The following is a 25801-nucleotide window of genomic DNA, read 5'->3' on the forward strand; positions in this document are numbered from 1 at the left end:
TAGACACATGTACCCGGTTCCCCGTGGTAGAGTTGGTGGTGTCGACGGCGTTCGAACACGTCCGTCCTGTTCTGGAGAAGACGTTCGCTTTGTTGGGTTTGCCGGATGAGATACGAACTGACAATGGACCCCCTTTCCATGGTCAGGAGTTCCATGATTACTTGCTCTCACTGGCCATAACGCATAGAAGAATCACCCAGCAATGGCCTCAGGCGAATGGAGACATTGAGAGCTTCATGAGGACATTTAATCGCGCCCTGCGAATAGGTGTGAGCCAGCAAGAGAACCCCGAGCTTTGCCTCCACACTTTCCTGAGGGCCTACCGTCAAACCCCCCTCAGCACCACGGGGTGTGCCCCGGCAACTTTGCTTTTCAGCTCGCCACCCAGAGACTGTGTACCAGCGGGTGGAGGCTGGCTTCTGGCTGCCTTGGACATATTCAGGACGCAGGAGAAAAGAAGAATGACCAACCCTAAGGCCAGCGCCAACAGAAGGGCAAAGCGCCCCGACCTGCATGTTGGAGACACAGTCATTCTGAAGGACTGCCACCCCGGATGGAAGTTTTGCACCCCATTCGAGCACGATGTTTGGAGAGTGGAGAGCATCATAGGGACCATGGTGACCGCCACGAGAGGAGGACGGCAGGTGACAAGGAACGTGTTGTGGTTCCGGAAGGTGGTGCCCTCGGAACGGGGTGTTGGCACAGGAGACGGAGAGGAGGAAGAATGCAGAGAGTTTGAAACCGGGCATGGTTCGCAGTCAGGTCGGTCGACATAAGAGTCGCAAAGAACCAGGGAGTTGGGCCGCAATGTCCCGGTAAGAGTCAGCTCCCCTGACGAGCAGCCTGCAGGGAGGCCTGAGCCCCGAGATGGATGGACCAGGTACCACTTGCGGCCGAACCCCCATCCCAGCCAGAGGCTGAAGGACTTCCTGTGCTGAAGAGGACTGTTGATGATATATATATATATATATATATATATATATATATATATATATATATATATATATATAATTTCTCTCTCTCTCTCTCTCTCTCTCTCTCTCTCTGTCTCTGTCTTCTCTACTTGGTTTGGGTGATTTGTATTTTGTTCTGGTGTTGGTTGTGATGTACTAAAACCGGGGGGGATGTAAGGAGCCTCCCAGGCGCTACTTGTGCGCACTGCCCCACTCCGTGACGAAGTACGGAGTCCGGAGCGAGGGGCTTAAAAATAAAAGGAGGCGGGCCGTGAGGTCTTTTCTGCGCTCGAACTACAGAGCGCGTGTGTGCGTATTTTATTGCGGCTCCTGAGACACGTGGGCGACAGGCCATGAAATTATACCGGCCTGTGCCCTCTTCAACGCCTTGTGTTTGGTTTGAACGAGCAACCTCTGGAGAAGTGAGCAGCTTTAGTCCGACATTACTCTAGAGTCTGTGCTTTATCACTACATACTATGAAAGAAATAATGAAGGGCATTTTCAGAAATGAGAAGAGCCTGTGGTCAGAGTATCTGCCTGCAGGCTGCTCTAAACTAAATCTGGTCACAAACAATTGGGAAAACCTGGTAAGCCACCCCACAGTATTAAAAACTGTACTGAAAAAACAAGTCATGTTTTTATCCAGGCAGTAAGACTTCAAATCCATCAAAGACTCCAATAGTAACATCCAGGTCATACTGAACTTGCACAGAGAAAAATGCTGCATGACATATTTAAACGTAAATATTAAGAAAGCCTATTCTCAAGCAGATTCTCTTCACAAAACTCATGGCACTCCCAATTAAGAAGTGTAATATCAGCTAGAAGTAATTTGCAAATATTGACACATGTAGACTCTGTCAGTCACAGGAGGGATCACTGGTTTACCTGATCCGCATATGTCCGGCTCTCTTAAATGCACACCACACTTTATAAAGCCACTCTTTTTAAAATATGGTTCACATTTATGCAGAGGCAAATGAGATGCTCTTCAACCTGTTAACCTCCACAGAGCTGGCAAGAGTCATCAAATGTATTGATTTATCTCAAAAGCTGAGGCAAGAAGAACACACATTTGAACCTAGGTGGTCTCAGCAAAATGACATTCTAAATACTGCCAGCATCTTGCACTTCAACGTATGGTGCAAACCAAAAGGACTCACTATGGAGCAATATCGTAATTGAACCTAGGATCGTGTCCATGCAACTGAACGTGAAATAGGGAACACGTTTCTACAAGTAGAACTTTGCACTTTAGTGGACCAGTGCCCCCTGCTGGCTGTCCGTAAGACCCAAAAAACACAGTCTACACTTTTACAACCGGCACTTTGCACCTTTGTGACTCTGTACTCCTTGCTGGCTGCCGGTTAAGTGTCACAAGTACAGGCCCAGTAAGTAAGGCCTGTTAGAAATGGGGTTTTTGGTTGGCAGTCAGGTTACCCCCTGTCCAAGCAAAAGCCCTCACTCTAGTCAGGGTAAGTCACACACAATCCAAGATTATCCTGTGCCCACCCTCTGGTAGCTTGGCACGAGCAGTCAGGCTTAACTTAGAAGGCAATGTGTAAAGTATTTGTGCAATAAATCATACAATACCACCAGATAGCACCACAAAAATACACCACACAGTGTTTAGAAAAATATATAATATTTATCTGGATAATTGTAGGTCAAAAAGAATAAAGTTTGCAATGGGAAATTGTAGGGATATCACTGAAAAGTGATATACAGGCCCTCATTCTGACCCTGGCGGATTGAATCCGCCAGGGCCGAGGGCAGCGAATGCACCGCCAACAGGCTGGCGGTGCATTCATGGGCATTCTGACCGCGGCGGTAACGCCGCGGTCAGGAACGGGAAACCAGCGGTCTCCCGCCGGTTTCCCGCTGCCCATGGGAATCCTCCATGGCGGCGCAGCAAGCTGCGCCGCCATGGGGATTCCGACCCCTTTCCCGCCAGCCTGGTTCTGGCGGTTTACACCGCCAGAACCTGGCTGGCGGGAACGGGTGTCGTGGGGCCCCTGGGGGCCCCTGCAGTGCCCATGCCAATGGCATGGGCACTGCAGGGGCCCCCTAACAGGGCCCCACATTGCTTTTCAGTGTCTGCTTAGCAGACACTGAAAAGCGCGATGGGTGCCACAGCACCCGTCGCACACCTTCCACTCCGTCGGCTCCATTCGGAGCCGGCATCCTCGTGGAAGGCGCTTTCCCGCTGGGCCGGCGGGCGATCTTTTGCAGATCGCCCGCCGGCCCAGCGGGAAAGTTGAAATGCCCCCCGCGGTCTTCTGACCGCGGGGCGGTGTTTGGGCTGTTTCCGCCCGGCGGGCGGCGTCCGCCGCCCGTCCGGGTCGGAATGAGGCCCACAGTGTCTTAAGTCTTTAGAATATAAACAAAGTCTCTTTCAAGCACAAGTACCTGGTTTGTAGTGGAAAAATCTCCTCAGAGGGCCACAAAAGAAGAGGTGCGTGGAAAAAGGGTGTGTGCGTCCATTTCTCCCCAGCACACACGGACTTGCGTCGTTATTTTCCACGCGGGGAAGTCGTGCGTCGTTTTCCGGCGTGCGGACAGTCTCTTTTCGTGGATCGCAGGGATTACCAGATGTCCCGGGTCTGTGCGTGGATTTTCCTGCTTGTTTTCCGGCTGCGCGTCGTTCTGCGGGGCTGCGCGTCGAAATTACGATCTCACGGCAGGCGTCGCGTTGATTTCTCCTCTAGAGGTCAGGCGGCGTTGTCCTTGCGAAGCCGCACGTCGGATTTTCGGTCGTCCCAAGAGCGTTGCGTCGATCAGCGTCGGTGTGCGGCGTTTTTCTTGCCGCAGAACAAGCTGTGCGTCTAAATTTTCACCGCACGGAGCGTCCAAGTGAAAGAGAGAAGTCTTTTTGGTCCTGAGACTTCAGGGAACAGGAGACAAGCTCTATCCAAGCCCTTGGAGAGCACTTTCACAGCCAGACAAGAGTTCAGCAAGGCAGCAGGCCAACAGCAAGGCAGCAGTCCTTTGTAGAAAGCAGACAGGTGAGTCCTTTGAGCAGCCAGGCAGTTCTTCTTGGCAGGATGTAGTTTCTGGCTCAGGTTTCTTCTCCAGCAAGTGTCTGATGAGGTAGGGCAGAGGCCCTGTTTTATACCCAAATGTGCCTTTGAAGTGGGGGAGACTTCAAAGAGTGGCTAAGAAGTGCACCAGGTCCCCTTTCAGTTCAATCCTGTCTGCCAGGGTCCCAGTAGGGGGTGTGGCAGTCCTTTGTGTGAGAGCAGGCCCTCCACCCTCCCAGCCCAGGAAGACCCATTCAAAATGCAGATGTATGCAAGTGAGGCTGAGTACCCTGTGTTTGGGGTGTGTCTGAGTGAATGCACAAGGAGCTGTCAACCAAGCCCAGCCAGACGTGGATTGTAAGGCACAGAAGGATTTAAGTGCAAAGAAAAGCTCACTTTCTAAAAGTGGCATTTCTAGAATAGTAATATTAAATCCGACTTCACCAGTCAGCAGGATTTTGTATTACCATTCTGGCCATACTAAATATGACCTTCCTGCTCCTTTCAGATCAGCAGCTGCCACTTCAACAGTGAATGAGGGCAGCCCCAATGTTAGCCTATGAGGGGAGCAGGCCTCACTGTAGTGTAAAAACGAATTTAGGAGTTTTACACTACCAGGACATATAACTACACAGGTACATGTCCTGCCTTTTACCTACACAGCACCCTGCTCTAGGGGTTACCTAGGGCACACTTTAAGGGTGACTTATATGTAGAAAAAGGGGAGTTCTAGGCTTGGCAAGTACTTTTAAATGCCAAGTCGAGGTGGCAGTGAAACTGCACACACAGGCCTTGCAGTGGCAGGCCTGAGACAAGGAAAAGGGGCTACTTAAGTGGGTGGCACAACCAGTGCTGCTGGCCCACTAGTAGCAGTTAATTTACCAGCCCTATGCACATAAAGTGCACCTTACTAGGGACTTATAAGTAAATTAATAGTCCAATCAGGTATGATTCAAGGTTACCATGTTTTAAGGGAGAGTGCAAATGCACTTTAGCACTGGTTAGCAGTGGTAAAGTGCACAGAGTCTAAAAACCAGCAAAAACAGTGTCCACAAAGTGGAGGGAGGTAGGCAAAAAGTTAGGGGTGACTACCCTAAGGCTGTCAGGTCTAACATGTGTCCCCTCCCAGCTGAAAGTGGGGAGAGCTACCCGACCTCCTGGGAGCTCTCATCGCTAAGGCGGAAGTACCTGGAGAGACCATCAGCATTGGCGTGGTCACCCGCTGGGCGATGTTCCACCGTAAAGTCCATCCCTGTAGGGAAATGGACCACCTCAAGAGTTTTGGATTCTCACCCCTCATCTGCATGAGCCATCTGAGGGGCCTGTGGTCTGTCTGAACCCGGAAGTGAGTCCTCAAACAGGTAGGGTCTTAGCTTCTTCAGTGCTCAGACCACAGCAAAAGCTTCTCTCTCAATAGCACTCCACCTCTGTTCCCGTGGTAATAGCCTTCTGCTAATAAAGACTACCGGTTGATCTCGGCCCTCCTCATTTAGCTGTGCTAGGACTGCCCCTATGCCATGCTCTGAAGCGTCTGTCTGCACGATAAATTCCTGGGAGTAGTCAGGGGCCTTGAGCACGGGGGCCGTGCACATGGCTTCCTTCAGGGCGTCAAAGGCTTGCTGACAAGCCTCTGTCCAATTCACCAACCTAGGTTGTTTCTTGGAAGTGAGTTCCGCCAAGGGTGATACAATGGTACTATAGCCCTTGACAAATCTGCGGTGGTATCCTGTGAGGCCTAAAAAGGCTCTCACCTCAGTCTGCGTTCATGGTGGTTGCCAGGCCTTGATAGTTTCAATCTTGGCCTGGAGTGGCTGCCCTTGCCACCACCCACTAGGTGTCCCAAGTACACCACGGAACCCTGCCCAATGTGGCACTTACTAGCCTTGATGGTCAGGCCTGCCTGTTGCAGGGCCTGAAGCACCTCCTTGAGGTGAAGCAGGTGTTCCTCCCAGCTGGAACTGTAGACAGCATGTCATCCAGGTAGGCTGCACAGAAGGCATCCTTGCCAGCTAGGACCCCGTTAACCAACCGTTGGAAGGTAGCGGGGGCATTTTTCAATCCAAACGGCATCACCCGGAACTGGTAATGGCCATCAGGGGTTGAAAATGCGGATCTTTCCTTAGCCCCCTCAGTCAGGGCGATCTGCCAGTACCCTGAAGTAAGATCAAACGTACTCAGGAACTTGGCAGCGCCCAGCCTGTCAACGAGCTCCTCAGCTCGGGGGATGGGGTGAGCATCAGTCCGTGTGACTGAGTTGAGACCCCGGTAGTCCACACAGAACCGGAGTTCTGGCTTCGCACCTGGGGCAGTAGCCTTAGGGACCAACACCACTGGGCTGGCCCAGGGACTACTGGATTTCTCGATAACCCCTAGAGTCAACATCTTGGAGACCTCCTCCTTGATGCTGGCCTTCACCTTATCCGACAACCTGTAAATTTTGTTCTTCACAGGGAGACTGTCACCGGTGTCAATATCATGAACACAGAGGTGGGTCAGTCCAGGAGTAAGGGAGAACAGGGGGGAGAACTGCTCCAACAGCTTATAGCAGTCTCCTTTCTGGTTTAGAGTCAGGGAGTCAGAAAGAATGACCCCGCTTACTGACCCATCACCTTCTTGGGCAGAGAGGAGGTCGGGGAGAGGTTCACTCTCCTCTTCCATTCCTTCATCTGTGACCAGAAGCATGTTGATCTCCGACCTCTCAAAATGAGCCTTTAGTCGGTTCACATGGAGCACCCTTAGGGGATTCCTAGGGGTTTGGAGGTCCACTAGGTAAGTGGCCTCCCCTTTCCGCTCCTTGATTTCAAATGGGCCAGACCAGCGGTCCTAGAGAGCTCTAGGCTCTACTGGCTCTATTACCCACACTTTGTCTCCAGGTTGAAGCTCTACCAGGGTGGCCTTGTGGTCACACCAGTGTTTCATTACCTCTTGACTGGCCTCAAGGTTACTTTGGGCCTCTTTCCAGAAGCGGGTCATCTGGTTGCGGAGGGCCAACATGTAGCTGACCACGTCCTGAGGGGGTGCCTTTGGAGCTTTCTCCAATCCCTCCTTGACAATGCTTAAGGGTCCCCTGACAGGGTACCCATAGAGAAGCTCAAAGGGACTGAACCCTACCCCCCTCTGGGGGACCTCTCTGTAAGCAAAGAGAAGGCATGGTAAGAGGACGTCCCACTTACGCCTCATGGCCTCAGGGAGGCCACCAATCATGCCTTTCAGGGTCTTGTTGAATCTCTCCACAAGACCATTAGACTGGGGGTGATAGGGTGTGGTGAACTTGTAGGTTACACCACACGCATCCCACAGAGACTTCATGATTGCAGACATGAAGTTAGTGCCTCTGTCAGACACTATCTCCTTGGGGAATCCCACACGGGTAAATATACCCATCAGAGTTCTGGTCACCACCGGTGCAGTTACGGTCCTCAGAGGGATTGCCTCTGGGTAACGGGTGGCATGGTCCACCAAAACCAGGATGAACCTGTTGCCTAAGGCAGTTTTGGGTTCCAAGGGACCAACAATGTCGAAGCCCACCCTTTCAAAGGGGGTGCCAACGGCAGGAAGTGGAATCAGGGGGCTTTTAACCCTTTTTCCTGCTTTAACACTGGCCTGGCAGGTAGGACAAGATCTGCAGAATTTATCTGAGTGTGTTCTCATTTTGGGCCAATAAAAGTGGGTGACAAGCCTGTCAAAGGTCTTGCATTGCCCCAAATGTCCTGGCAGGGGAATGTCGTGATCCAGACCCAGTAGGAAGGTTCGGTAACATTGGGGGACCACCAGCGTACGTGCTGCCCCAAAGGCCGGAACCTTAAGCTCACTGTAGAGGAGATCATTCTGCCAATATAGGTGGTGATCGCCAGAGGTGTCACCTGCCGCCTGGTTTGAGGCTTGTTTCCTCAGACCTTCTAGAGTGGGACATTCTTTCTGCGCCTTGCAGAATTCCTCCCTGGTGGGTCCACTCTCAACTTGCCAGCCAGCAAGCTCAGGTAAGTCACCTAGGGTGGCAATGCCTTCCCCAGTTGGCTCGGGAGCCTCCTCCTCAGGAGCCCCGTCAGCCACTGCGGGAACTTCTGGGGCCGGTTTCCCGTGTCCCTGGTCCCTCATCTTGGCAGCTCTCTGGGCCATCGTTCCAGGCTCCAGACGACCTTGACTTCCCTCTCGGTCAGCCATGGACCGTGTGGTCATGCAGACCCACTCAGGTAACCCTAACATCTCCAGGTGAGACTTGAGCTCCACTTCTTTCCAAGCAGTATGCTCAAGATCATTGCCTAACAGACAATCTACAGGCATGGCAGAACTCACAGCTACTTTCAGAGTACCAGAGACCCCCCCCACTCAAAGGGAACCAGAGCCACCGGTAGGTGACTCTCGCGATTGTCAGCGACTATGACCTGTTGGAATGTATTAGGTACTATCTGCTCTGTTGACACCAGCTGACTCTTGATAGTAGTCATACTGGCTCCTGTGTCACGCAGAGCCTCCATCTTCTGCCCATCAATGGTGACCCACTGCCGGTACTTGGAAGCATTTTTGGGCATGTGGACCTTGGGCACCATTTCTCCTTCTCCCAGGGACACTAGGGAAATCTCTACCTGTTCCCCAAAGCTATCTGGGTCCATCTCCCCCCGAGCGCTACACTCGTCAACCCAGGTGTCTGTCCGGTAGTGGACGTGCCCTCTTGGGGCACTGGGGATCACCTTTATAGTGACCATACTGGTAACTCTCCATGCATTTGGGGTTAGGTTTCCCTGACCTGTCATATGTCCCTGGCTTTTTCCCAAATTTGGAAAAGGAAGGGTTGCCACCCCCTCCCTGGGAATTTTTTTGGGGGCCTTTGGAGAGTTCCTTATCTGCAAGTTTATCTCCCCCCTCTTTCTTCTGTTGGGAACCCTGACCACCTTTGTGGGAGTCCCCCCCAGGTACCTTCTTGGAAACTCTGGTGCTAACCCAGAGGTCCGCCTCCTCAGCAAGCTTCCTGGGATCAGTCTGCTTGCTCTCCACTAAGTGCTGGCGCAACTCTGTATAAGTAGTATTAAGCATATGCTCTCTTAGAATCAAGTCATATAAACCTTTATAATCAGCTACCTTGTTGCCCCGCACCCATCCATTCAGTGCCTTACTGGAGAAGTCAAAGAAATCTACCCATGTTTGTGTGGTTTGTTTGGTGCTGTCCCTGAACCTCTGACGGTATCCCTCAGGGGTCAGCCCAAACTTGGCAAGTAAAGTGGCTTTCTGAAGTGGGTATGTGTTTTGATCAGGTTGATCCAATGTGAGGAGTGTATCCCTCCCCAATGGCGGTACATAACCCCACATAGCTACCCCTCATTGCCCTTCAGGAACCTCATGAGCCCTTAGTGCAACTTCATAAGCAGCTAACCATTTATCTATGTCATCTCCCACCACAAAACTGGGCACCACATTTTTGGGTATACAAACCTTCTTTTCTCCAGCAGGTCCTGTCAGTATGCTGCCACCATTATTGCTGGATTCAGACTGTCTTGCCTTGATCTCCAGCTCCTTGAGACTCAGTTCATGAGCCAACAATAGTTTCTTTTCAGCCAAAGCTCTCTCAGCCTCCACCTGTTTGGTTTCTCTTTCTGCTTCAATTTGTTTGGCTGCTCTTTCAGCCTCAGCTTGCTTGGCTTCTCTTTCTGCCCTTCTCTCCTCCTGTTGAGCCTCAATTTTCAGTTTTGCCATTTGCAATTGGAACTCCCTTTCTTCTCTCCTTTCCTCTGCGGTCACGCTTTGCACAGCGACACTGCTCCCTGGTCTGGAAGGGGGCACAATTGCAGTGGTAACACCATCCACAGAAAGTGAAAATTCCTCTGAGGGGCCATTTTCTGGCTCCTCTTCATCCTCTAAATGGGCTTCTGCCCAGGCCCTCAGCGCCACTTAAAAGTCCTCCTTTCCGGAGGCCCCTTGGGTGGGTACCCTCAATGCCCTGCAGAATCCTCTTAGTTGTTTGACCGTATATGTATCCAACTGGACTAGGTCAAAGTCCCCTGTCTGAGACCCAGTCAGAGGCATGTTGAGTGAGGATTTAGTTTTTGAAAATTGTCAGGAAAAAAACGGATTTGCAAAAAGAGATAAAAACCAAGTTGACCTTCAACTGTGGGTAGGTAGTGAAATACTTAGCTACTGTATGTCACTGCACAAATACAAGTCCTATCCTCACCGCTGATCACCAATGTTAGAAATGGGGTTTTTGGTTGGCAGTCAGGTTACCCCCTGTCCAAGCAAAAGCCCTCACTCTAGTCAGGGTAAGTCACACACAATCCAAGATTATCCTGTGCCCACCCTCTGGTAGCTTGGCACGAGCAGTCAGGCTTAACTTAGAAGGCAATGTGTAAAGTATTTGTGCAATAAATCATACAATAACACCATATAGCACCACAAAAATACACCACACAGTGTTTAGAAAAATATATAATATTTATCTGGATACTTGTAGGTCAAAAAGAATAAAGTTTGCAATGGGAAATTGTAGGGATATCACTGAAAAGTGATATACAGTGTCTTAAGTCTTTAGAATATAAACAAAGTATCTTTCAAGCACAAGTACCTGGTTTGTAGTGGAAAAATCTCCTCAGAGGGCCACAAAAGAAGAGGTGCATGGAAAAAGGGTGTGTGCGTCGATTTCTCCCCAGCACACATGGACTTGCGTCATTATTTTCCACGCGGGGAAGTCGTGCGTCGTTTTCCGGCGTGCGGACAGTCTCTTTTCGTGGATCGCGGGGATTACCAGATGTCCCGGGTCTGTGCGTGGATTTTCCTGCTTGTTTTCCGGCTGCGCGTCGTTCTGCGGGGCTGCGCGTCGAAATTACGATCTCACGGCAGGCATCGCGTCGATTTCTCCTCTAGAGGTCGGGCGGTGTTGTCCTTGCGAAGCCTCACGTCGGATTTTCGGTCGTCCCAAGAGTGTTGCGTCGATCAGCGTCGGTATGCGGCATTTTTCTCGCCGCGGAACAAGCTGTGCATCGAAATTTTTGGCGCACGGAGCATCCAAGTGAAAGAGAGAAGTCTTTTTGGTCCTGAGACTTCAGGGAACAGGAGGCAAGCTCTATCCAAGCCCTTGGAGAGCACTTTCACAGCCAGACAAGAGTTCAGCAAGGCAGCAGGCCAACAGCAAGGCAGCAGTCCTTTGTAGAAAGCAGACAGGTGAGTCCTTTGAGCAGCCAGGCAGTTCTTCTTGGCAGGGTGTAGTTTCTGGTTCAGGTTTCTTCTCCAGCAAGTGTCTGATGAGGTAGGGCAGAGGCCCTGTTTTATACCCAAATGTGCCTTTGAAGTGGGGGAGACTTCAAAGAGTGGCTAAGAAGTGCACCAGGTCCCCTTTCAGTTCAATCCTGTCTGCCAGGGTCCCAGTAGGGGGTGTGGCAGTCCTTTGTGTGAGAGCAGGCCCTCCACCCTCCCAGCCCAGGAAGACCCATTCAAAATGCAGATGTATGCAAGTGAGGCTGAGTACCCTGTGTTTGGGGTGTGTCTGAGTGAATGCACAAGGAGCTGTCAACCAAGCCCAGCCAGACGTGGATTGTAAGGCACAGAAGGATTTAAGTGCAAAGAAATGCTCACTTTCTAAAAGTGGCATTTCTAGAATAGTAATATTAAATCCGACTTCACCAGTCAGCAGGATTTTGTATTACCATTCTGGCCATACTAAATATGACCTTCCTGCTCCTTTCAGATCAGCAGCTGCCACTTCAACAGTGTATGAGGGCAGCCCCAATGTTAGCCTATGAAGGGAGCAGGCCTCACAGTAGTGTAAAAACGAATTTAGGAGTTTTACACTACCAGGACATATAACTACACAGGTACATGTCCTGCCTTTTACCTACACAGCACCCTGCTCTAGGGGTTACCTAGGGCACACATTAAGGGTGACTTATATGTAGAAAAAGGGGAGTTCTAGGTTTGGCAAGTACTTTTAAATGCCAAGTCCAGGTGGCAGTGAAACTGCACACACAGGCTTTGCAATGGCAGGCCTGAGACAAGGAAAAGGGGCTACTTAAGTGGGTGGCACAACCAGTGCTGCTGGCCCACTAGTAGCAGTTAATTTACCAGCCCTATGCACATAAAGTGCACCTTACTAGGGACTTATAAGTAAATTAATAGTCCAATCATGTATGATTCAAGGTTACCATGTTTTAAGGGAGAGAGCATATGCACTTTAGCACTGGTTAGCAGTGGTAAAGTGCGCAGAGTCTAAAAACCAGCAAAAACAGTGTCCACAAAGTGGAGGGAGGCAGGCAAAAAGTTAGGGGTGACTACCCTAAGGCTGTCAGGTCTAACAAGGCCCCATTGATAACTCCTGATCTTGTTTGACACTCTCAACACTTTCGTCTTTTAATATCCCTGTGTCCCTTGTCGGTGGCCAGTTAAGCCACAAGCACAGACTATGATTCATCATCAGCACTCTGTACTTTACTGACTTTGTGCTTCTTGTTGGCTGCCGGAAAGATCCACAAGCACAGGCTGATAGATTGGGATTGAGTTGCATAGCTATGCTACCTATTGCTCACTGTTCTATTGGAGAATTACTAATTTTATCACCAATCTTTAGGCCCCAGTGGGCTCCTGTAATGTGGCCGAGAAGGTTCATTGCATACACAAATTGCATTTTATTGACCGTGTGTTATAGTGATCGTTATATTTTTTATGATTCATAAGACATTGCCTGAAATCTTTCAAGTATGACAAATGTTATTTTATGTTCCATGACATCTTTGTAACAACTTTAATAAATTGAAACAAATAAAGTATTACTTACCAATGCAACAAAAAATAATAAATGTTACTAAATTACAAAACAAAGAATTAGCAAATAATACTCTTTTATCATTTTACACAGACTACCCAAAAGAAAGAAAAATTACTTTTAACCCAACAAACTGGTAGACAATCTCAACTATGACAAGGCACCACAATATATTAGTAAGTAAGTATACATAAAAAATAAATTATAAATTCACCCTAACAGTGGCCAAAAATACACACAATGCCATAAACCTCAACAAACTAGCAAAAAATACATTTTTAAATTACTTTTTTCCTCTTTCAACAGAAAACATTTGCTTCATGTTAAAACGAGCTGAAAGGAAAAGCTGCAAAACCATGCAAACCATTTGAACAAAACACAAAAGTAAGTAAATAAAAAGTAAATGCATTTTTAAATATATTTATAACTAACATGCAATAGTGGAACTATATTATATATTTCTATTATTAATGTACTTACAGATGTAATGCCAGAGTGAGCCAAATTTATCAATTCACAGAAAGGAAAGCAATTGTTAAGTCTCAGGGGCTACACCTACACCAAAGGAAGTGCTTGGGCAGAAATTATTGAACTGGAAATGTACTAAATATTATTCTAATACATGCTATGGAAGAACAACTACAAAAGAAAATGTTGTAATTAATGTAAAAGTGTACAACAACCCCCCTAAATATTACAGAAATAGAAGTTAGATAAGTTCTACAGTGTATAAGAGAGGCAAGCAGCACTAGTTCTTATAACTCCACAAGCAGGCGGAATCCTTAAAATTATACTACCCAAAGTCCTGAAACACATAGCAGCCTAACTACCATCTATTCCCACTCTAACACGTCTGATTACATGCACTGAAAAAGCCACCAGTGATATCCTACCTGCTCCTAGAAGATACCAAGACATAGACAAAACAGACCATTTAACAATTACACATAATGAAGTGAAGAATATTCCAGAAAAAGACAATTCTCTTTCAAAGTAAAAAAAAATGATGCCTCCCTCCTCCTTTGCTGCCACAACAATGAGCCCAACGCTTATAAGCGACTTTCATTCTCCACTACGTGGGAGCCCTGAAATTGGCTTGGCTTGGGTGGAACTTCATCCTCCAGCCTCCTTTGATGCTATGACAATGTGCCTTTCATTCTTTGCAGAGCGGGAGCCTTGAAGTGAATTTGGTTGGAGTGGGACTTCGTCCCGTAGCCTCCTTTATTGCCACAACAATGAGCCCAGCATTTATAACCACCTTTCATTACCCACGCCGCAGAGAGCATGTGGGACACACACTGGCGTGTACCCAGGTGAAGACCGGGCCAAGGGACCCCCACCCCCTCTGCTCCCTTTCAAGTTGTACTTTGTGAATTAGTTGTTATTTACTATATTTGTGTGTTTACTTCTAGGAGGACCTTGTGAGTGCCCTCAACCATGAAGACTACTTGTACTTGCATGTAAAGTGTCATTTAGTTACCATGAGGGTACACGTGCCTGCCTGCCTTTTTCTCTTTCTACTCACATTATTAAGAAATTGGCTGTGGCTCACTTTTTAAGGGGCATATTTATGAAAAGTGGTGCTGCACCTAGTGCAGGACCACTTTACGGCCCCCCTTAATGCCACAATGTGTGCATTGTATTTAATATATGGCGCACCATGGCAGTAGTTAGGGGACTAGTGTCAGAATTGTTTACGGTAATTCGGTGCTGTGCAGGATTAGCATAAAAAATGTTGACGCTAATTCCTCAAAGAACCCAGAGGCCCATTGTAACCAATGGGAGCCTCCTTCAACGCTTGCTTTGAGCAGGCATTAAATGTGCCGAAAAAAATGATGCAAAGAAATCTCATTGAGTTCTTTGCGCGATTATTCCACCCCCCCACTAATAGGGGAATGTCCCCTATTCATACATTATGCCTGGCGCAGGTATAATGTAGCACACAGGATTACAAAGTGGTGCAATGTATGCATTGCGCCACTTTGTAAATATGGCACAGCGTTTTCGGCTATCTAACGCCACATTAGCGTAATAAAAATAATGCTGTGTCATTAGAATGGTGCTAAGCCGTCTTAAATCTGGGCCTAAATGTAAAGACCCCATAGGTCAATCACTCAAGCCATTGTAAATTTGCTGATTATTGTCTTTGCATTGCTATATTGTTTGTGATTTGCTGAGGGTACAATAAGGGATTCTTCATTGCACTATCTGCCCCATAACTCTGATCAACAGGCTTTTGTTGCTTACTTTCATACTTCCTCACTCCGATCCTGAAAGCAGTCTTTCCAGAACTAGGAACAACAATAGGAAAACAAAAGTGCATCGAAAAACATTCAGGTGAGCCCATAAACAAGAAAACCCCTGGCCCAGCCCCTACAATTGCATGTTACAAGACGTTGACAATCTCATTGAGGAAGTAGAGCAAATCCTATGCCCCAATATCTCAAACTCAACAGACACAACAAAAAAATACAAAGGCAGCATTTCAATTTGGCAAAAAGGGATCTAAAAACAAATCCTCAGAGTCCAATGAACCCCTTGCCCTGCATAAAAAGATACCTATGCCCGAGGATAACACTGTTATTGACCCCTGAGCCCAACTCTAAATAGAACCTCACATCCCGTTTGAACCCATGATACTTTGTACAAATCGTTTTTCACCTTTGGCAACCTGTGATGCATTGAATAAGGGGACCAGCTTGAGATCAGCTGGCACTGAACAGCCAAGTTGGTCAGACATGATTATAGAGTGAATAAAGGATCTATGGAAAATCATTAACATCATTAGGGCAGAGATATCGGAATTAAGAGCTAAGGTGTGCTTGTTGTTGGAGCAGCACCCATGGCACAGGCCACCCACTATGCGTCTGAACTGTCAATCAACTGGGGCTGAGTAGAAGAGCTTTGGGGCAGATTCCAGCTCTCTTCTGCTTTTTGGGGAGCACTACCCTTCAGGCTGACCTCGCCCACAACATTGCCCTCTGGCACACAAATGGAAATAGCCTTGGGCCCCCTATATTCTGATAGGAAAACTGGTTGACAGCCTCACCAGCACTCCTATGTATAGTGTGGACCCAGGATGCTTGTTTCTGGTCCAGGGAGGGCCTGACTTAGCAGTTTGGCTGGACTATTCAAATGGGGAGCATGGCCAAGACTAATTTGTATATGGCTGGGTGATGTGCCAACCAAAATAATGATGGATTAAACCCAGATCTGTGACTGGGGGTGACTGGGGGTGAGTGTTTGAAAACTTTCAAATCTCCCACCATCATTATGTTTTGTAGTGTTCCTGTCCTCGGGACCTCACACCTACCTTCTGCAGGTGGCAACTCAGATTCCATCAAGTTGACATTTAAGAGTTCCTCCATTGTAAGTGGCCTTTTATCACTCAAAGCCCATACATTCCCACCATCTAACTCTAATATTTTAAACCCACCTGCACTAGAAGAAATAGAGAGCTCTTGAGTTCCCTCCAGTGTGCCCTCATTGATTTACTGGAGCTACCTGGGAAAATTACTCCTAATAGACCAACATGGGTAACACTAAAATCCAGGCAGGGGAACCCCACAGAAAATTACAATTAGAATATAAATCTTCTGTTGGCTCTCCCTGAGTTGGTTCAAACTGACTGCCTTATTGTGGGATAGCCACCCATTCCAACTTTGCCTTGCATGTCTCTAATGCTGACAACAATATGCTCTCAAGGAGTTTAGACGATTAACACTCCTGATGATAACACTCTATCAATAGATTCATGAAGAATAGTAGTACTAAGGAGTAAAATGCCATTAGGTGACTGGGGGCTCTTTTTGATTGAGCAGATGTAATCATGATCAAGGAAACTTGGGAATTAGCTCCATCTTGCTAATAAAGGTTTAAAACCTTTTACATACCAGCCATAGGATCCCAGTCTGGTAGGCTATCTTGGGGCTTGTTATGTAGGTCAGAAGTTCCCTGGACTGCTGGACTAAAGAACTAACTATTGATTCTCCTGACATACTAGGGTTAGTCTTTTCATCCAAGAATGTGAAAAAATGCTCTATATATAATGTGTACAATAGAAGCATAACAAAGTGAACCGAGTCACAGGTTACACTACTCTTGAGAGAGTGCACAGCAAGGGCAGACAAGACCACTGCTTTCATTGTTGGGGGACATTTTAAAGTATGTTTTGAACCTTCATCCTTCTTACAGGACATCTCATGTGATGAAGATCAATTATGGGGCATTCTGCAGTTATTAGGTCCCTGGACATCGTCCGTGGCTAAGGTTGCTTTGGAAATAGCTGAACAGCCTCAGATCTGATAAGAAGGCCCACCTACAAAAGGAACAAATCTCTGAGTAACATAGACTATACCTACATCTAAATTCCTGGCCAAACCTCATCAATATGGAAGTTTTGTTGCGATTTGAAAGGGACCACTTCCCCTTGTTCTTCTCCCTCAAGTGCAGCCCTGAGCCAACTGGTTCTTGATCAGAGCTGCCCAGTGGGGACTTAACTATTAACAACAATTGGAGGGATGTTATGTGGGACACTGTAGTTAATTATGAGGATGCACACAGCCATTTATATCACCCTTTAAGTACAATTGTGTCCATATTTTGTGGTCATGGCCTCTCCCCACACAGTGGTATTGACCACCATAACAAATGCTTTGAGGATCTGAAGAACTCATTCTTCATTAAACCCCCTGCAGTGCAGCAACCTACACCAACTGTCAACCCAACATGGTATGAGAAGGCCTGCAGAATAGTCAAATCCCACTTAATTAAAAGTGTCCCTCCATCTGACATCTAGGCCACTAAAGCCAAGTACAAAAATGCCAAAAAACATGCGAAAGCAGTCTGGGGTACATCTACCTGTGGTGACATTCTGGATGTTGACCAGCCTGGGAACCAGGCAGCTTTCTGGCAAATGATCAATCATGGTAGCAAAAGCAACATAATAAGACCAGAGGTTCATTCATTGATTACTTTACTTTATTCGGTACAAAAAGACCTTAAAATACATCAAATAAATAAAACATACAAGTTTCTCAATCATAAAATTTTTCTAAAAAACAATATTAATACATTTTCCGAATACCATGAGCAGCATATATAAAATTGAACAGAGCCTGAATTATGTCCATATTTCCCAAATCATGTAGGTGGGAATAAGCAAGCTGGCTAGTTCTAATACTGTTAGACAGAAATAACGGATGTAAAAACCTTTTTCTTGGAATAGCATATAAAGTGCAAAAAAGCATAAAATGTAATGTACTCTGAGATGTCTTTCCGTCGCAACGACAAGGAGGAAGGTTCTTGAACCAGGTTCCACATACTGGAAATGCTGCCAGGTAGTGTTAAGTATTTAAACGTAGCCTCGTGAGTAAAAACCTTTGTCGCTCGTGATTAATAATGGTCTAATACAGCAGCTTTGGTTGAAGTTGTTGTGTCTCATGCCTCATCCATAGTCTCATTACACCAGAGGCTGGCTCCATGGCCTGATTTTTCTGCCAGGATATGTCTTTAACCTTCTTGATGTCCTGTCTTGTTAGAGTATCTGGTTTAAGGAAAAATTCTCCTAATCCTAATGATAGGAGAGAGAGATAAACATGTCTGAGCCAGGGTATATCCAGAAATCGTGACAAGAGGAGACAATCCTGTATCACCTTTCTACATAAAAACGCTACTGGCTTAGTCCAGATTTTTACCCACAATATAACAGGTTGAAGTTTTATATAGCTAGATATGTATCGCAAACCTACTTCTTTATGATAGAACATTACTGGCGTAGATTGAGTGTCTGCTAATAACCTTCTTAAAAATGTATTTTCTATAATCTGAAGTCCTGTACATTCTGCATACCCCCAAACCCCAGCTCCAAATGTCGCACTAGAGAGACACTTAGAGGAGAAGACAGTCATCATTTCCTTAACAGGTTTATGTCTGAGTCTTTTCGCTAACCTAAAAACAGCTTCAATGGCTTTTTGGAATTGTATTGAACGTATACTAACTAAAAATTTCCCTTTAAAATCTACATCAATGGGGACCCCCAGATATGTAAAATGTGGGACCTTAAGTATCTCATGCCCGTCTAAAATGAATTTTTTCGTTTTTGCTAATTTGGGTCCGGTCTTCATCACAAATGACTTAGTTCTGTTAATTTTAAGACCGAGGTTCCCCATAAAAATATTAAAAGCATTTAACAAAATCTGGAGGCCATTTGCTGTCCTTGAAATGAGTACTGCATCGTCCGCATACAAGAGTACAGGGATTGGAGAATTATTGATGACTGGAGAATCCTTCCCTGATTCACAAAGAAATTTCTCTAGCCCATTTATATACAAGAGAAAAAGAAAAGGGGCAAGAACACATCCCTGTCTGACCCACTTTAATTAGGGAAATTTCTCTGTCAAACATCCCTCCCGGGAATAACGGACCCGAGCCTCTGAACAGGCATGACGTTTGCTAAGTAATATAACTATATCTTTATCCACGCCTGTTGGACCTGACATGCCTTAGGGTGGTCACCCCTAACTTTTTGCCTGCCTCCCTCCACTTTTTGGACCCTGTTTTGCTGGCTTTTAGACTCTGCACACTTTATCACTGCTAACCAGTGCTAAAGTGCATATGCTCTCTTCCTTTTTAAACATGGTAACTTTGGATCATACCTGATTGGACTATTTAATCTACTTATAAGTCCCTAGTAATGTGCACTACATGTGCCTAGGGCCTGTAGATTAAATGCTACTAGTGGACCTGCAGCACTGGTTGTGCCACCCACTTAAGTAGCCCCCTTAACCTTGTCTCAGGCTTGCCATTGCAAGGCCTGTGTGTGCAGTTTCACTGCCACCTCGACTTGGCATTTAAAAGTACTTGCCAAGCCTAGAACTCCCCCTTTTCTACATATAAGTCACCCTTAATGTGTGCCCTAGGTAACCCCTAGAGCAGGGTGCTGTAAAGGTAAAAGGCAGGACATGTACCTGTGTAATTATATGTCCTGGTAGTGTAAAACTCCTAAATTCATTTTTACACTACTGTGAGGCCTGCTCCCTTCATAGGCTAACATTGGGGCTGCCCTCCTACACTGTTGAAGTGACAGCTGCTGATCTGAAAGGAGCAGGAAGGTCATATTTAGTATGGCCAGAATAGTAATACCAAATCCTGCTGACTGGTGAAGTCGGATTTACTATTACTATTCTAGAAATGCCACTTTTAGAAAGTGAGCATTTCTTTGCACTTAAATCTTTCTGTGCCTTACAATCCACGTCTGGCTGGGCTTGGTTGACAGCTCCTTGTGCATTCACTCAGACACACCCCAAACACAGGGTACTCAGCCTCACTTGCATACATCTGCATTTTGAATGGGTCTTCCTGGGCTGGGAGGGTGGAGGGCCTGCTCTCACACAAAGGACTGCCACACCCCCTACTGGGACCCTGGCAGACAGGATTGAACTGAAAGGGGACCTGGTGCACTTCTTAGCCACTCTTTGAAGTCTCCCCCACTTCAAAGGCACATTTGGGTATAAAACAGGGCCTCTGCCCTACCTCATCAGACACTTGCTGGAGAAGAAACCTGAACCAGAAACTATATCCTGCCAAGAAGAACTGCCTGGCTGCTCAAAGGACTCACCTGTCTGCTTTCTACAAAGGACTGCTGCCTTGCTGTTGGCCTGCTGCCTTGCTGAACTCTTGTCTGGCTGTGAAAGTGCTCTCCAAGGGCTTGGATAGAGCTTGCCTCCTGTTCCCTGAAGTCTCAGGACCAAAAAGACTTCCCTTTTTCACTTGGACGCTCCGTGCGCCGAAAATTTCGACGCACAGCTTGTGCCGCAGCGAGAAAAACGCCGCACACCGACGCTGATCAACGCGACGCTCTGGGGACGACTGGAAATCCGACGCATGGCTTCGCAAGGACAACGCCGCCCGACCTCTAGAGGAGAAATCGACGCAACGCCTGCCGTGAGATCGTAATTTCAACGCGCAGCCCCGCAGAACGACGCGCAGCCGGAAAACAAGCAGGAAAATCCACGCACAGACCCGGGACATCTGGTAATCCCCGCAATCCACAGAAAGAGACTGTCCGTGCGCCGGAAAACGACGCACGACTTCCCCACGTGGAAAATAACGACGCAAGTCTGGGTGTGCTGGGGAGAAATCGACGCACACACCCTTTTTCCACGCACCTCTTCATTTGTGGCCCACTGAGGAGATTTTTCCACTCTAAACCAGGTACTTGTGCTTGAAAGAGACTTTGTTTATATTCTAAAGACTTAAGACACTTTATATCACTTTTCAGTGATATCTCTACAATTTCCCATTGCAACTTTATTCTTTTTGACCTACAATTATCCTGATAAATATTATATATTTTTCTAAACACTGTGTGGTGTATTTTTGTGGTGCTATATGGTGGTATTGTATGATTTATTGCACAAATACTTTACACATTGCCTTCTAAGTTAAGCCTGACTGCTCGTGCCAAGCTACCAGAGGGTGGGCACAGGAAAATCTTGGATTGTGTGTGACTTACCCTGACTAGAGTGAGGGCTTTTGCTTGGACAGGGGGTAACCTGACTGCCAACCAAAAACCCCATTTCTAACAACGCCCATACCCAGCAATACCCTCCACAATTTCTTCCTGTTAACTGTGTCAAAGGCACAGGACAGATCCATGAATGCTAGATGTATACAACCCCTTTTGGCTTTAGTGTATTTCTGGACTATAAGAGTCAAGTTAAGAGTTTGTTCTACTGTGCCCACACCTGGGCGAAAGCCAAATTGTATTTCTGAAAGGGAGTGAGATTCAATCGCCCATTCTTCTAGCTTATTTAGGATCACTCGACCTAAAATTTTGACTGAACTATCCAATAAAGAAATTGGGCGATAACACAAGGGATCTGCCCTATCTCCCTTCTTAAAAATTGGAACGATGATCGCCTCTTTCCAAGAATCTACTAGAGGGCCTGCCACAGCCGATCTCAGGACGTTGGTAAGCAATGGTCCCCAGAAATCCGGAAGTGCTATATATAAATCAGCAGGAATTCTGTCTGGGCCAGGGGCTTTCTCAGAGGGGCAGTCTTGAATGGCTTGTTTAACATCATCCACACTCTTATAATATTGCTAAAAGCCAGACTTAGCTGATCATTTCCTGCAAGCTTCAGACAATTTAACATTTCTGATTGAGCATTTGTCTCTATGGCGAAAGTTTTTATAAAATAGTCCACCCAAGTCTTGGCTGGAATGACAGTGTCCATGGGCGTCTCATGTTTATCATTCAGCAATGAAGAGTTAACCACACACCAAAATGCAGTTGTGTCTTTGATTTTACTTGCAACCATCAGTTCCTCCCACGCAGATTCGCTTAGTTCGACTTTCCTTTTGGCAAGTGCTTCTTTATAATTTTTCCTAGCAATCTTAATTGCTTGTCGATCTTTGGGAGATGCATTGGTTGTTTTTTTTAGCTTGCTTCAGGATGTGGTACATGCATGGTTAAACCATCTTGAGCCATGGACTTTGTTAGCACGTGAGGGCTGTAATTTCTCCACCATATACTTTGTCAGAGAGGAAAATGCACGGATAATTTCATGGGGGGCCCTATCTTCATCCAGGGATGTCATAACGTCTGACCATTTATTCAAGAATAGATCTTTGAAGAAGGTATTACTATTTATCTTTCCCCATTTGATTGTGAGTCCTTTTTGGGATGAGAGCTTCATAGCAGGGTGTCGCTTCCCTCTTCTTGAATCGCTCGTCAGGTCAAAGTTAATCACGATAGATAGGGGGTTATGGTCACTAATACAGGTCGGGATCACCCTGAATTGTCCTGCAATAGAGGATAATTCTCTAAAGTAAATAATATAGTCGATAGTAGTATGAGTATCCCCCCTTACAAATGTTGGCATCCCTCTAATAACTGGTGTGGGAAAAAAAAGAGAATTTACTGTTATCAGAGAGTTGAGGGCATTCCCATATGGGGAATGTTTAAAATGTTGAATGGGATTATCATTTTCGTCCAAAAGTCCACAGCAATCCAAGAACTCTGGCTCCCACAGGTGGGCATTAAAATCACCAACCCAGACTATTCTTAGGTCCTTTTTGCTAAAAGTTGTTACCTTATGTATTAGCGTCTCCAAACTACTGACCACACTTATATCAGAATTATCAAAGGTGTTATTATAGTAATTGATCAATAGTATATCAAATGGCTCTGCTAATTTCAAAGATAAAGCCAGAAAAAAGGGGATGTGCCCACAAAACGTGCTTCCATCCCTCCGGCCTCCACAGATAAAAAGGTAACCCGACAGCCCTTAGCTCCACCTGCGGAGGCCTTAGTTGCAGGAACACTATATGTGGTATAACCATTAATATGCGGGGATTCTGTGAGCCAGGTCTCCTGGCAGCAGATAAAGAGATTTTCCGTCACTAATTTTGTCCAGTCAGGGTTTCCAATTTTAGATTTTAAACCTGCAACATTCCTGGAAATAATCCCTAGGGCTGTCATACTCTGTGTGTTATATATGTCGGGGGCTCCTTTAGATTGTGAGGGGGACTGTGGAAATATATTTGTCTCCAGGGGGCCTTGCAAAAAAGGCTTGATTACTAATGGTCAATCTAACTGCTCTAGTGAGGTCAAAGGCTCATACCTGTTAGACAATGTCAAGACAGTGTCAGGGGAGTTGGAGGGACCAGGGTTGCTAAAATTCTGATTCCCAAGATGAGTTTGATCAGGATAGCATGGAGTTGATGTCGGGAGATAAACTTAGTCAAACGTTGTACTCTTATATGCCCTACAGATGCTCTCATAGTCAAAAGATGGTAGTACAGAGCATTGACAATACAGGGACTTCTAAAGTTTATTATAATACAATCCCCAGGTGATGCTTTAGGGGATGAGCCAACCCAAGGAACCCTTCTTCCAGTTAAAATGTCCCCATGGAAATCTACCCGCCCTCCCGAATGTTTTCCTACCCAATGAGTCACTTTATTTAACAGTGACACATGGGACTCGGGTGAGTATTTTCTAATATAGGGACATTTTCCAGGATTAAAATATAGGGGGCACATGCCAACGGAATCCTCGGGCAGGCTACTTGAGTTCTTGTAATCTCATGACCCACTAAGCCTTCCCGTTTGGTTGTACCCCACTGAGACTGTAGGTTTATAGAATCCTGGAGTACCTCTAAGTTCAGAGGTTTTTGGGTTGGGTTCTGGGCAGGAGTCAATCTAAAGTTTCGATGCTGATGAATGGGCGGAGCTGGTAAACTTTCAGGGATGGAGTGATTATTCTGAGGTTCTACCCTCGGTGGTATAGGTTTTATTATAAGTTCAACCTTCTGCTCGAGGATAGCCACTCTCTCCAGAACTGATGAACACAGCTTTTTTATGTCTCTAAGTTGATCTTCAATCTGAGAAAAACAGGTTATAATTGGATCCAGATTTTTACAGTCTTTTGGCTGTTTCCCTATAGTTTTTTTTTTTTTTGAGGTTTAGATAGACATTTCCTCTTGTTCTTCTTAATTCCCAATAGGGACACTCCAAAGTCATCCCTGTCTGCAGGAGATCCAACTTGATCTATGGGGTTGCTGCAGTATGGGGGGGGGGAATTACTTGCCTGCTTTTTTTTGGAGGTGGACTCTCTGGAGTTGTGGGAGTAATTAAATCAATTTATGTTGTTACACAAGGGTTTCCTATCTTAGTCTTGCTTAACGAAGATGTTACAGGCAAAGTCCTTCCCTCCCACCTACCCTTTCCTGCTTTCTCAAGAGACGACTTTAGAGTGGCTTCTACTCTCCCTATCTCCGTCTCAATGGCACCCATTACTGAAGTTAGGTAGCTTGTTATTAACCTAGGTGGGGGGGCCTCCTGAATGGGTTCCCTTCCCCCGTTATCTCCCTTACGTTTTACCATTTAGGCAGGCTAGTCCTTTATCCCAAAAAAAAAGGCGCCATATATTTCTTTAACAAGTGTGTTAGTCTCAATGCCCCAAGTTAGGGAGAAGTAAAGCCAAGTTATACTCAGGTCCTGCTTGGCTCAAATTGTCCAGCCACAACCTTCTGCCACACCAAACCCCCTCAAGTTGTAGCGCAGTAGGCCTTACGCGTATTTCGCCTATATTAGTCAGCAGGGTACAGGGCACAAACTAATTTGAAAATAAATAAATTTTAAATACCCAAATCACAAATGGCGAAGACTCCTCCTTGTCTTCCTTAAGTCAGCGGCTCTCCATAGGAAAGGACCTCCAGAAAAGAAAAAATGAAAGGGAGGGGGACCAGCCCAGTCTCTTCCTGGCGATGACGGGCGAAGGACGGGCCCACCCTTGGCCCGGGCTTTGCCCAGGCGCCGCCTGCGCGCGTCCCGCGCGGCGGGAGTGCATCCTTAGTTTTAAAGGGCTCCTGCCCTGCTTCACCACCAGCACCACCAGCAAACGTGCGCTTCCCCCGAGGCGGGAGCGCGTCCTTAGTTTTAAAGGGCTCCTGCCCTGCTTCACCACCAGCAAACTCGCGCTTCCCGAGAGGCGGGAGCGCGTCCTTAGTTTTAAAGGGCTCCTGCCCTGCTTCACCACCAGCACCACCAGCAAACACGCGCTTCCCCAGAGGTTAACATCTTAGCCGGGTCTGGTTTAGTCACTTTCAAGCTCTCTACACTGAGGATACCACTGGTTCTGTAGGCCATGATACCCTACATTTAAAAGAGCCATCTATAGAATTAGATAATGATCTATTTTGTGCAAGTACCATGGTGTTGAGGAAGCCAGTTGACGACAATGATTTTTTTCTCTGGCCAAAACAAGCCAAGTCAAGCCATCTGTGTGCAGAAAGCAGGCAAGTCTCCAGTGCTGGTCAAAATCCCGATCACTGTGGATCTATTCAAATCAGGCTAGAAATGTAGGCCCCCTTTCTTTGATATGGTCTGCAGAGGCACCAGTGTATCTTAAGTGAAGCTGGATTACTGCTTCCTCTGCTGGATAATATAGTGTGCCTTCAGACTGATAACTATGCACAAATTAGATGGGGAACTACCGGGGAAAAACAGACCAGCTAAAGGTCGTTAAAGGGGTCAGACAAGGATGTGTCCTTGCCCCTACACTATTCTTATT

The sequence above is a fragment of the Pleurodeles waltl genome, chromosome 1_2, assembly GCF_031143425.1.
Source record: "Pleurodeles waltl isolate 20211129_DDA chromosome 1_2, aPleWal1.hap1.20221129, whole genome shotgun sequence".
NCBI classification, from domain to species: domain Eukaryota; kingdom Metazoa; phylum Chordata; class Amphibia; order Caudata; family Salamandridae; genus Pleurodeles; species Pleurodeles waltl.